Raw genomic sequence first — 11,555 nt, forward strand, 5'->3', positions numbered from 1 at the left:
TTAATTTAACCTGCGGGGGAGAACCGCTTCTCATTGCTTTTCCTATTATTTCTTCTTGCCTCTTTCTTGTTTTCTCCTTCGTTCTTGCTTCGAAAAATAAATATTCCGACGTCCCCGGGGTCTCTTCCAACTTTCCGCGAACCACCACCCGTGACCGGGATTTTCTCCGATCATGGAAACGGGAGATTCTGAAGAAAATTGTAATTACTCGCGACTTTTCTATCGTAATTTCGAAGCCGATTGTTAACGCTGCGTACGAACGGATCCAATAACAATCTTCGTCTTCGACCTCCGACGACGTCGATCCTCGAGATGTCCATTCCTGTGTATTCAGAGAGAACAGTGCCGATGCTGTTTCCTTACGTTGTATTCCACGACGCAGCGTGGATCACTCGAATCGTCGCGATTTCATAGCGTCGTAGGGACGCGCCGACAGGAAAGTTATTGCCGTGAATAAATATTCATGAGCAACCGTGCGCGCGCGCGCGCACGCGCTTAAAGATTTTTTATAACGCTTTCAGTATCTCGCTGAGAAAATGCGATTTCTTAGACGCGTTCAGCCGCGGGAGTATATTCTAATTTATGTAAGAGACGGGCAACGGGATTGGCTGTCCGCGCACCGCGTTTTCCATGCCAGTGTCCCACAGATTACGGTCCGACCGAGAAGTGCAAATGGCCCCGTGTAATATATAATGACACAAAAGCGGCATCTCCGTTGACCGGCGCCAACGTTTACAACGTCGGAAAAATTTATAATTACTATTTCACCCGGGCCGTTTATATTTCAGAAGATTACAACTCGGTGTCGCGGTTATTTATCGCCGATAAAACCCGTAATCGTCGCTGAATTCAATAACGTTGCGACGCTGCTGCGCGACAACGCATGCGCGGGTCGAACAAAGTAAGCACGCGTTTGCGTTTCTTTCTGGGTGCATAGTGTTGTCGAAAAAGGAAGGTACTGGCAACAATTGCGCGACGGGAGTCTCTGATAGTCAAGATTCGTCGTGAAATTTGTCCTCCACCTTGCGCGCTGCCAAAGGGCGCCATTTTGTGAAGGAAGAAGCTCGGTTTGATCATCGTAGCGAGATTGAGTGAAAAAGTGCGGTGTACGTCGATACCAGCAGCGATTCTCCGAGTCTTTATAAACGCAATGGGTTCCGCCATGTTGATTTTCCCGTCAACAGGATTAAAGCTGTGAAGAACCCTCGAGAGCTAATTAAATCCCTCGAGTCCACTTACGGTAATAGACTTATTGTTAAGTAATTCGTTCCAAATGTGGAGCTGTGGCGCCTATGGTGTTTCCTTCGCGGCACAAAGAAAACAATTAATCCCACTCTATCCGCGTGCAGCCTGTTCAACCACCGCCGAGGCTCCCTTCCGTCGCGAAAAGCCGGCAAAACGCGATTCACACGAACAGCTTTTCGCGGGAAGAGTATCCCGCCGGAACGGGAAAGGATCCCATGCAAAAACGGTCGCACGCCGCTTTCATGGTCGCGGCAAAGACTTCCATAAGACCCATGGCTTCGACCTACGCGTTCTTCCGCAAACAAGCGCGTGAAAAAAGCGCCTGATGCGCGAAGCGCAGCCAAAGTGGAACCCCGCCGGTTGGCGCCAACGCATGCGGTGCACGGCAACGGCGCAGGCGCAGTCGCGTGCGTCGCTGGTGGGGCGCTGAGGTTTCTAACCGTACAAGGGAGAAGTGCGTAGCGCTTAGGTGGAGCGTTTTTTGTCAAGCTGTACACCGTGTACCCGCGGACGGTTATTGCGACGATCCAACAAAATGCCTTCCGCCCTGGCTGAATAGGGCGCCGTAAACCGTAATAACACCGGCACTGTTCACACCATCAAAACGTTGCCACGGCCGACCTCATCGTGTCTCTATTAACGAGCTACATAATTGTCGGCTCGATCGCGAGGCTGTCTAGAAAATTCGCGAGATTATCGTGTACCGACGGTGTATCGTAACGACGGGTACAAGCAGCGAGACGACACGATGCCTTAACGTGCACTGCGTTCCGCGAACTACGTACTATGGACATGCATGTACACTTGTACGCGAAAGTATCCGAACGTTTACGTGTTCAATTTTTTAAAAACCGACGCACGCTTGTTAGACTGAAATATCTGGAACGGTAACGATGTATGTAGCAAGAAGGAACTCCCAAGATTATGTTTACGATACATTTATTACAAATGTATCACTGCTGAATCACGAACGTATTGCATAAGCGATGTATAATATCAGTCGAAAGCACCATTAATTAAAAAATAAAAAGTTAGAAGATAACGTTGAACCATCTTTTGTTCCCTACGACAGCCTCGAGACGATTCTTCATTTAACTCACTAGCGCCACCACGGTCCGTAACTCCGATAAACACACCGTCGAATTAGTTTCTAATTTCACTCGGACAATCTCGAAATTTCTTTCTCACCGTGTACTGGATATTTCGCGATGTCTATGCAAACTATACTCGGAAACTTTTAATATCCCAAGAATATCGTCGTTTTCCAGTAACGTCGCGATATTACCGTTCCCACGCAGTCTGTTAGAACACGGGTTGCACCCGACTCGTGTTTAAGCGATGTTACATTGCACGAGGTTGTTCCATACTCGATAATCGAATCGATGCCGAATTCGACCCGCGATTACGCGTAAATTGCCGCGTTGCAGCGCGCGATGCTCCGATGCTGGCCCATAATATAAATTATTTATGTAATATCAGGCCGGCCCGTTAGAGGTGTTTACTTATCTGTGCACACTGACACCGGTTTAATTGCCGGAGCCGCTCGAATCGATCGAATTAATTATTCCGCCAAGTTCAGCCAGCACGAGACGCGCGGCGATACGCTTTCTTACAACGCGTGCTGCTCTACGCCGCAGAACGCGGCCGGACACGATGGTCAAGGATACCCGGGCCCGACCGAGCTATATCCTCGTCGCAACCGGCCAGACGCGCCACTTTGTCATGGCGTATTACACCTAGGATGCGGCGCCTATGGTGGTGCTTCCTCCCAAAGGCGCCCATTACTCGGCTTAATGCACCGAGTTCACTCATTTTTATGCGCGCGATACGTCCCCCCGTAGCCAGCGCCGAGCATTACACGGCTTACCGCATCCAACGACACGGGTGCATGCGAAATTTACGAGACAGCACGTCCGACTTTGCTCACCTCTGTGCTCTCTGCCACGCCACGGCACCACTTTTCTTACTTCTTTTCCTTTCTTCCACCTCTGGCACCCCTATTCTACCATCTACACCTTCCTATTCCCCTCTCTCACCTGTGTAATTTCGAATAGCAAGTATTATAATCCAAATGCTCTAGATCTATCCAAAATCTACTCTAGAGCTACCCTAGCGTCTATTAGAGATCTAGCGACTGATAATGGGTGTCAATAACGAGCCCGAATGTCATTTCATCGAGTCATCTTCGTCATCCATGCCAGCCATTTCAATAGTCGGAGTGTAGCTATGAGAATATTCTAGGGGTATTATCGTATCGTCGTGCAAGCATTGTTCCCCGAGCCTCGTGTTGCTGATCGGATCATGGCCCGGTGGCCCGGCTACGATCCGCGAGCTCCTCTTCAGCCTATATTCTTCTTGCCTCTTCTTCGACTCTTCTTCTTCTTCTTCTTTTTCGTCGTTTCGGGGTCGCGGTTGCAGCGGACACTAGTTGCATGTCGCTTAGCTGTAAACGCGCGGTTACCCGGTTTCGATTAACGTCGATCGTCTCGGTGGCTGGGCAAACTGCCGCTTATCTCACGAGGGATCGATGTGGCGAAATGCGGCGGGATTGCTTGGCCAGGGGGACAGCCACCGCGGAAGGGGCTAGCCTCTATTTGGCCCTCTGCGTTTCGAGTTATCCTCGTTTCCAGTTTGAAAAGGAATACAGGTTAGAGCTGCCTCTCAGAGGTTAGGTACTGCTCTTTGGCTATTGGGCGATGCGGTTTGCGTGTAAGATGGAGAGATAAAATTAAGATACCGGGTGGCTATGATAGAAACGGATTAACCCGTGTGTCGGTGGAAGATTTTAATATTCCACGTGATTCTTGTTTTATTATTATCGTTGTTGAATATTATTCAACATTTTATCGTTATTATGCTACTTTGGAATTTCCGAGGACAATATTTTATTATAGCCAAGGGATATAAAATGAAGAGAAATGAATATTCACGTGGTAATAATTTTTATATCGCTATAATACAATATGATATTGCATTTTTTACGTGTTATTAATTTCTTAAGTGGCCTAACCTCGAGATTTCTCGCTTTCCTATTTAAATCGTAGAAACCTGCTGCAACGACGTGGTATTATGTCGAGGGATTAGCGATTAATAAACTCTTTGGGCTCGAAAACGTAGCGGAACGCGAAACAGGGTCTCGCTACGGTTTAAATTAATTATTTCGATATTTCGAACGGAGATAAAGATTTTAATTGCTATCCACAGTCATCAGTCAGTATTTAACGTGGAAAAATTTACCACTTCGCGTTTCGTTCGTTCGGACAGATCAATTTGTTCGGTGGACACGGTCGAATTGCAAGTTCCAATGATTTTCATAACGATTTTAATTACGTTGTACATAGCCATCGAAGCGAGAGGAAAAATTATTCACGATATCGATTAAACAGCCTGTGCGATCGACGGCCCTTATCGCCGTGGAATGATTTCATGCGCCTCTTTCGTTTCAATTAACCATCGATAACGGTTAATGAATTTCCTTTTGTTCCCTGGCATCCTATTGATTATATTATAATACGTATTACGATACAATGCGTGGCCCGTGGCGGCGGCGTACCTGCAAATTAATTAATAGCACAGATAATTTATGCGTGACACGATGGATCGATCGGCAGACGATGATAAAACTCCATGCACAAGGATTCTCGGAGGCAAGGTCAGGTAGTTCGTCATTAATTTACAGCTCTCGAGGGTTGATAAAATCGTTCGTTGGTGAAAATGAGCATCCTTGACTTTAACTGTCCTTTCAGACTGCCCTGTTTAACACGTGTCTGCAGCACACACCTCTGTCTAATTAATTATTCATCGTCCTCCACGATTATTTGTTAATTAATCCAACGTCGAACCGAGATTTCCTTTAAATCTATTGTACCTTCAATTCTTATAATACGCGTTAAATATTTTCATCATATCAAAATCAATCTCCAAGGTATCGATGAAAATCCATCAAATCCGTCAACGAACAGCCATTCTTCGTCGTTCCTTTTGATACCAAAATTTTCACTCGTTTAATTCAAACTCTTCCACGATTTTCGAGCTATTGTATAGTAATTCGTCCTGGAATAAAATAAACACGTCTGCCGCGTCGAATATAACAAAATGGAGGGGCCAGCGATTCTAATTCTCCGCGCAATCGCGAAAGCAGGAGGAGAAGAAAGGGATCGTGGCTGTAATTTCGGTCGGGAGAGGGAGAGGAAACCGAAAAACCGGCTCGCTGATCGATCTAGATCTGTCCACCGGAAATGCATACGTTTCTATGATATATACACATCCGGCGCCACGCCTCCTCGCCTCACCTGCTGCATGATGCCTTACGCGATGATGATAATAATAATAATGCTCATCCGCATCGTCGCGGACGAGCATTCATAACAGACATCTCTCGGGGCACGTGAGCGATAACGTGCTAGCCCGTTGTAGTTAGGCTGGCCGTCGTGTATAACGAGCATGCCTCCTCGAGAGCCGAAAGCGTCGCGATAGCGCCGAGTCTCGGCCGGATCAACGTTCCCTCAACGATTTACTTCGGGAATCCTTTCTCCTTCCCCTTTATGTGAGACCCCGTAATCGCGGAACGCTCTTGGGAACCAGATTTTTTATTTCTTTTTCCTCTCCCTCGATATGGGAATCACTAGAGGCGAAAATCCAGTTCCGGTTAGGGCAGCGGAAGTTCCCTAGCAGTGATTTTTCCAGGCTCGCATTTTGCTTCCAGGGCGAACACGAGTCGACATTTTAGAATAGAAAGATCGCGAAAAGAGAGGAAATATTCCGAAGACTTGGACACTTCCGGAATTTTCATTCTTTCGTTTCGAAGTCTCGAAATTGTAATTTAAACGCGAAGCTTGGATCTTGGAGAGAGAGAACGGAAATTCCCTAGGAGTGATTTTTCCAAGTTCGCATTTTGCTTTAAAGGTAAATACGAGTCGACATTTTAAAATAGAAAGATTTCCGAAAAAATAAAATTTTCTTAAGATTTGGATACTTCCTGAACTTTCATTCTTTCGTTTCGAAGTCTCGAAATTGTAATTTAAACGCGAAACTTGAATTTTGGAGAGAGAGAACGGAAATTCCCTAGGAGTGATTTTTCCAAGTTCGCATTTTGCTTCGAAGGTGAATACGAGTCGACATTTTAGAAGAGAAAGATTTCCGAAAAAATAAATGTCTTCTTAAGACTTGGATACTTCTGGAATTTTCATTCTTTCGTTTCGAAGTCTCAAAATTATAATTTAAGCGCAAAGCTAGGATCTTGGAGAGAGAGAGAACGGAAATTCCCTAGGAGTGATTTTTCCAAGTTCGCATTTTGCTTCGAAGACGAACACGAGTCGACATTTTAAAATAGAAAAATGTCCAAAAGAATGGCAATATTCCAAAAATTTGTACACTTCCAGAATTTTCGTGCTTTCGTTTCGAAGCCTGGAAATTGTAATCTAAACGCAAAGCTTGGATCGTGAAAAGAGAAATTTTTGAAAAGCGACTATTTGACAGCGAACACAGTTGCGAGGAGAAAGTTAAGGAAGTAAGTCTGTCTCTCGTTTAGCCTTTGGAATATTTTGGAAATACTAATCGGGGTGTACAAGGTGTTGCTCGAGTTTATTTCTGATCACGTCGATGCTCGTGTTCCAGCAGGAGATCTAAAGATCCACCAACCGGCCACGGAAGCATGACAGGACTCTATTTATACACGGTGTCGCAGCATTTAATCTCACTGGCAAAATATCAATTCTGCCAGTCGTAATCGTCGCGCACGATTTCCTTTGTAACTGGCCGACCACCTAGGCTCGCGTCTAATTCGAAGAAGGCTAACGTCGTTGGGTTAATCTGCCTCCGAAAATATCGCCTACGCCCTTTAACATTTGGCATACCTTCGAGCAAAATGGAATCCGATAGCGAGATCGTCCTTTCAGCAGGGACATCTTTAAAAATAGCCAATTTCGCTTTAAGGATCTGGCTCGTTCTTCCTTCGCGTAGATGATAATTGCCTCTCGAACCTGATTACTTCATTTCGAATGGGCGAGTTCAATGTCGGATCGCCAATTAATAAGTCGATCCTATTTATTGGCCAGCAATGAACTAATTAGCATCGAGCGAGCTGGCCTCTTTTCAAAAACCTAATATCCTCGTAAAATTCCGAGCTCCACGAGAAAATCCAGCAGCCAGGTCTCTGAGCCCGCGATCGCGTACCTGGACCATCCAGGATCGAGTTCATAAACAAGTACTAGCGAAAATCGACTATCCCGATACCCAAGTACTTAGAATCTACTCGTCTACTACCGATTACGTGACACTAAAAAGACTCTGGCAAACTGATAGCGAGTCACAGATGATCCACGTTCGTTTCCTCAGGCAGCGACAAACGCTGAGACCTGTCACAGATCAAACAGTCAGCGCCCACCGTAAAATCCCGACGCTAAAACGCGAACAGTGATTCGAGCTGTATCGCTCTTAACAAACGACAAGGTGCAGCGAGAGAGGAACAACCGGGGAAGAAAAAAAGGAAACACGAAGAGAGAATGTACGAAGAGACCTGATCAAAGAGCATCGCGTAAGCGGAAATAACGATGGTCGCTGTGTCACCCTTTGGCGATCCGCGGAATCCCACGGCGTTTTCCGGCCAAACGGCAAAGCTAACAAACGCATCCTGGCTCTCCGCGTATTATCGTCGTTATTTTCTGTATCTTTTCCTCTTTTCCACCATTTTTTTCCCCACTCCAGATTCGACCAGGTCGCTGCCAATTTGTGGGAATGTTCTCGATGCGCTCGCACATGCACGTCGACGAATCGCGAGAGGGAAGTCTCGTTGGTCCCACGGGCGTTCCTCCGCGAGGCGGTTACGCGCGAGAGCGCGTCCTCGCGACGAGCATTAAGCAAGCATTATGATAAGTGGCGCGCTCGCGAGCCAATTCGCGGCCTCCGTTGTCTCACGCGCGCCAACTTCAGACGACGCGTCACGCGAGCCCCTAGTTCCTCTAGGGAATCTCCTAGGGGAAAATTCCTTTCGCCGTTCAGGACCGGGGAAAAAGCTTTTATTATCCAGCACGACGAAGCGGATAGCGTTTTTCCAACGCGATGGATATTTTCGCGTGGCACAGTCTGTTGCGGTCGAATTGTTAATAATCCCGGTGTAAAACATCGAATTATCGGAAACCGTCAATACGATTTTTTACCGTTATCGAATCAGAATATTGACGCTGAAATGGAACGTTGGAATAACTTCCAGATTAAAATGACCGCTTTCGTTTGTTCGTCCGGTATTTAAATTTTCGATAAAAACTCGCGGAAGCGTATTTCATCGAATTTCGTTCGTCGGAACGCACGGTGCATTTTAATACACTTCGTTACGTATGATTCCCGATATTCGAGAGTTCAATCCCGGCCAAACACGGTTATCTCTGATGAACTTGCCGATCGTTGAATCGTCTTCGATTTTCCCGCACGAGTTTCATTCTTTCCCTCGAGTGTCTTTATTTTTCATTTTTCCTTTTTCCTTTTTCCTTCGCGTTTTAAACCGCACAATGTCCAACCAGAGCGAACGCAATTCCACCGCGATATTAATTCGCCGAGCGAGTGAAAGACACGCGGTGAATCGCAACGAATTCCCGAGGCGCGTGAATTGTTCGCGTTTCAATCGGGCACACGGCCGATCTCCTGAACTACATTTCGCGCTTTGCAAACAATAAAACGAAACAACGGGGGCGCGCTCATAAAATTCTAATCGAAAACAATTTCTCCCGTACCGACAATGCCGATTCCACGATTAATCACGGCTCCGGTCTTTCGCGAGGTAACCGCGTTCCGGATTTCGTTATTATTAACTTGTTATAACGCACGAGCAAGAATTTCTGCAAATCTATGCATTTTTCCAATCAAAATCGTGTCCCTCGAAATCTCCCATAGGTTTCGAGAGATTCTACTGTTCGAAATCCATTAACACTAAAACTACCGATCCTTAGTGGGCACGTAACCATAACGTGCACAGATTATAGTAACTTCAGCGATAACGATGAATATGAGTGGATATATCGATTACAGTTCTTTCTTAATATCAGTTGATACCAATTTTATTCTTAAAGCAGGTGTACGTGTTCGGTGATTGCAAAAAGGAAAATTCTGGGACCAGTCATTTTGACTGGGTTGGTAGTTCTAGTGTTAAACTCCTAAAGAATCGTTTCGGAAGATAAACTACGATAATTCAAATGATCCGCGTCTAAAGGGGCGAGATAATTTTACAATGAACTCGTATCACGAAAGAAAACGAGAAACGAAAAATGGAAAATATTTTTTCTCGTAAAAATTGAACAAACAGCGTCCCGTTAACCGCGAACGGATCGGTTCCGCGAAAGAATTCCTTTTTTTCCACGGAGATGATGCTCGCACAACGATAATCGGGCGTAGCAATCGTGCGACATTCGCGATGAAGAAACTTAGTGAATGAAAGGAAACCGGTGGTGGTTCACACGCGGCCGGGCACGCACGTCGCTCTGCCTCCCCGACCATTTACCTTAAAGCGAGGCGATTTCCTTTTGCACGTTATGATCCCACACAACGCTGCACCTACGACGACCTATCTGCTAGATTATCCTTCTGTACATACCATTACCTCGACACGCGAGGCCCATGAGCAGGAAAGCAGCCAGAGAACAGCCGGTCGCCAACGATCATGAAAAATTGCCGCTGATGACGCCGATATACGCGACGAAACCAACAGATTGCTCCCATTACGAGGGTGGTATCCTTTTTTCTTCTCTTATCCTTCCACCCTTTTAATACAACCCGATAGAAGTCGGCCATTGTTTCCCTTTTGCGACGCTAATCGCGCCATCTTCGATTCAAATGATTCTTTGATGGCTCCTCGGCTTTCGAGGAAGTCGTTAGACGCATCTGCGGCCAAATAACGTCTCGTTAAGCAAACTCCCGTTTCCGCCCAAGTTAGCTAGGATATCACGGAACCTGCTGCATATTCGAGATGGCCAATTCGATTCGAATTGACCGGTATAGGTTAAGCGGAAGACGAATTAATTTGTAGCCCGACACGGAGCAGATTCTTTTCAAGATTCTCTACGAGATCCTTTGTAATAAGTGAACGATGTCTCACGGTTTTCGACAGGTAAACCAGTAAATTCGACCTTTATCGAGCCAAGAACCAGTCCCATAGGCACAGCCGAGGGAAGAAGAAAGAGAAACACGGTGACCGGCTCTTTCGCCGGCACGGTGCCGTACTTCCTGTCCAATCACGACTTTATCTGTCCCTGACGAATGCGTGCCAGGCGCTAGCCACCTGAGATCCCGCAGATACCAGGAGAGTAGGCATCGAGAGAAAAAAGGCCGTACCTGTTTCCACGGTCGTGTTAACAGCCGAAACTCATAAAGACGTTTAAAGTGGCCCAGGGAGAGGGACACGACCGTCTTCCTTTACCACCAACGCGCCTTCGTTTCGATTCCTCGACGTCGCCAGGCCCGGCAGGCCCATTCGAACTCGGCGTCGCGTCGTCACCGTGAGTAGACATCGAAATTCGTTTGAACTGGCCCGATCCCTCAAAACCTAAGCAATTTCGCTTAATTTTTAACACTTCTCTGTTAGTACTTCGAAAATACGTCCGTGAATGTACCCTATACCACGTGCGTTATTTTCCCCGGAAAAGAAATATGAATCTAAAATTGTCTTTCTACGTTTCCAAAGCCAAACGTTCCGATTGCATTGGTAAACTCCGCCCTGCTTGAACTGGACTATTAAAAGCAAACAGACAACCGTTTCCCGTCACCGACGCGTATTACCCGTCGAATTTCATTCGCGATATTAGCAACGTTTCGCAACGTGCCTGATCGAAGCCGAGTCGCAATTAAAAATTGATTTACAACGGCCGTCGGTTCGCGTCGCCATTAACAGCTCTCGTGTGGATGCGCGCGCCCTCTCGCGCGGGAGAGGAAAGGCGGCGGCCGGTGGCGGCGCGCAAATTTCGCGATAATTGGCGAACGCGTCGCTCGCACGCCGCTAATATCACGATGGAATCACGGCGAGCGAATCGATCAGCGCCTCGTTGGATCGCCCGGGGCGCAATTTGTCATAGACAAGCATCTGCTTGGGATCAGTGGTCGCGTCGCTACGAAATCGGCCATCATGTTGCCGCGACTTTATGATCTAATTACCGACCATCTCGATCCCCGAGTCCGCGATCGATCCGCATAACCAGTTGCGCGCCATCGTTGTTCCTCGCGGACTGGTCTCCGAGATCGTATCCGCGCTCAGTCGATACCGTGTTCAGGAAAGTTCATTAGACACGTTCGGATCGGATGAAATTTGTCGGTGTCGCCATTCCTGC

Source organism: Eufriesea mexicana, unplaced genomic scaffold (genome assembly GCF_001483705.2).
Source record: "Eufriesea mexicana isolate 0111107269 unplaced genomic scaffold, ASM148370v2 scaffold863, whole genome shotgun sequence".
NCBI lineage: Eukaryota > Metazoa > Arthropoda > Insecta > Hymenoptera > Apidae > Eufriesea > Eufriesea mexicana.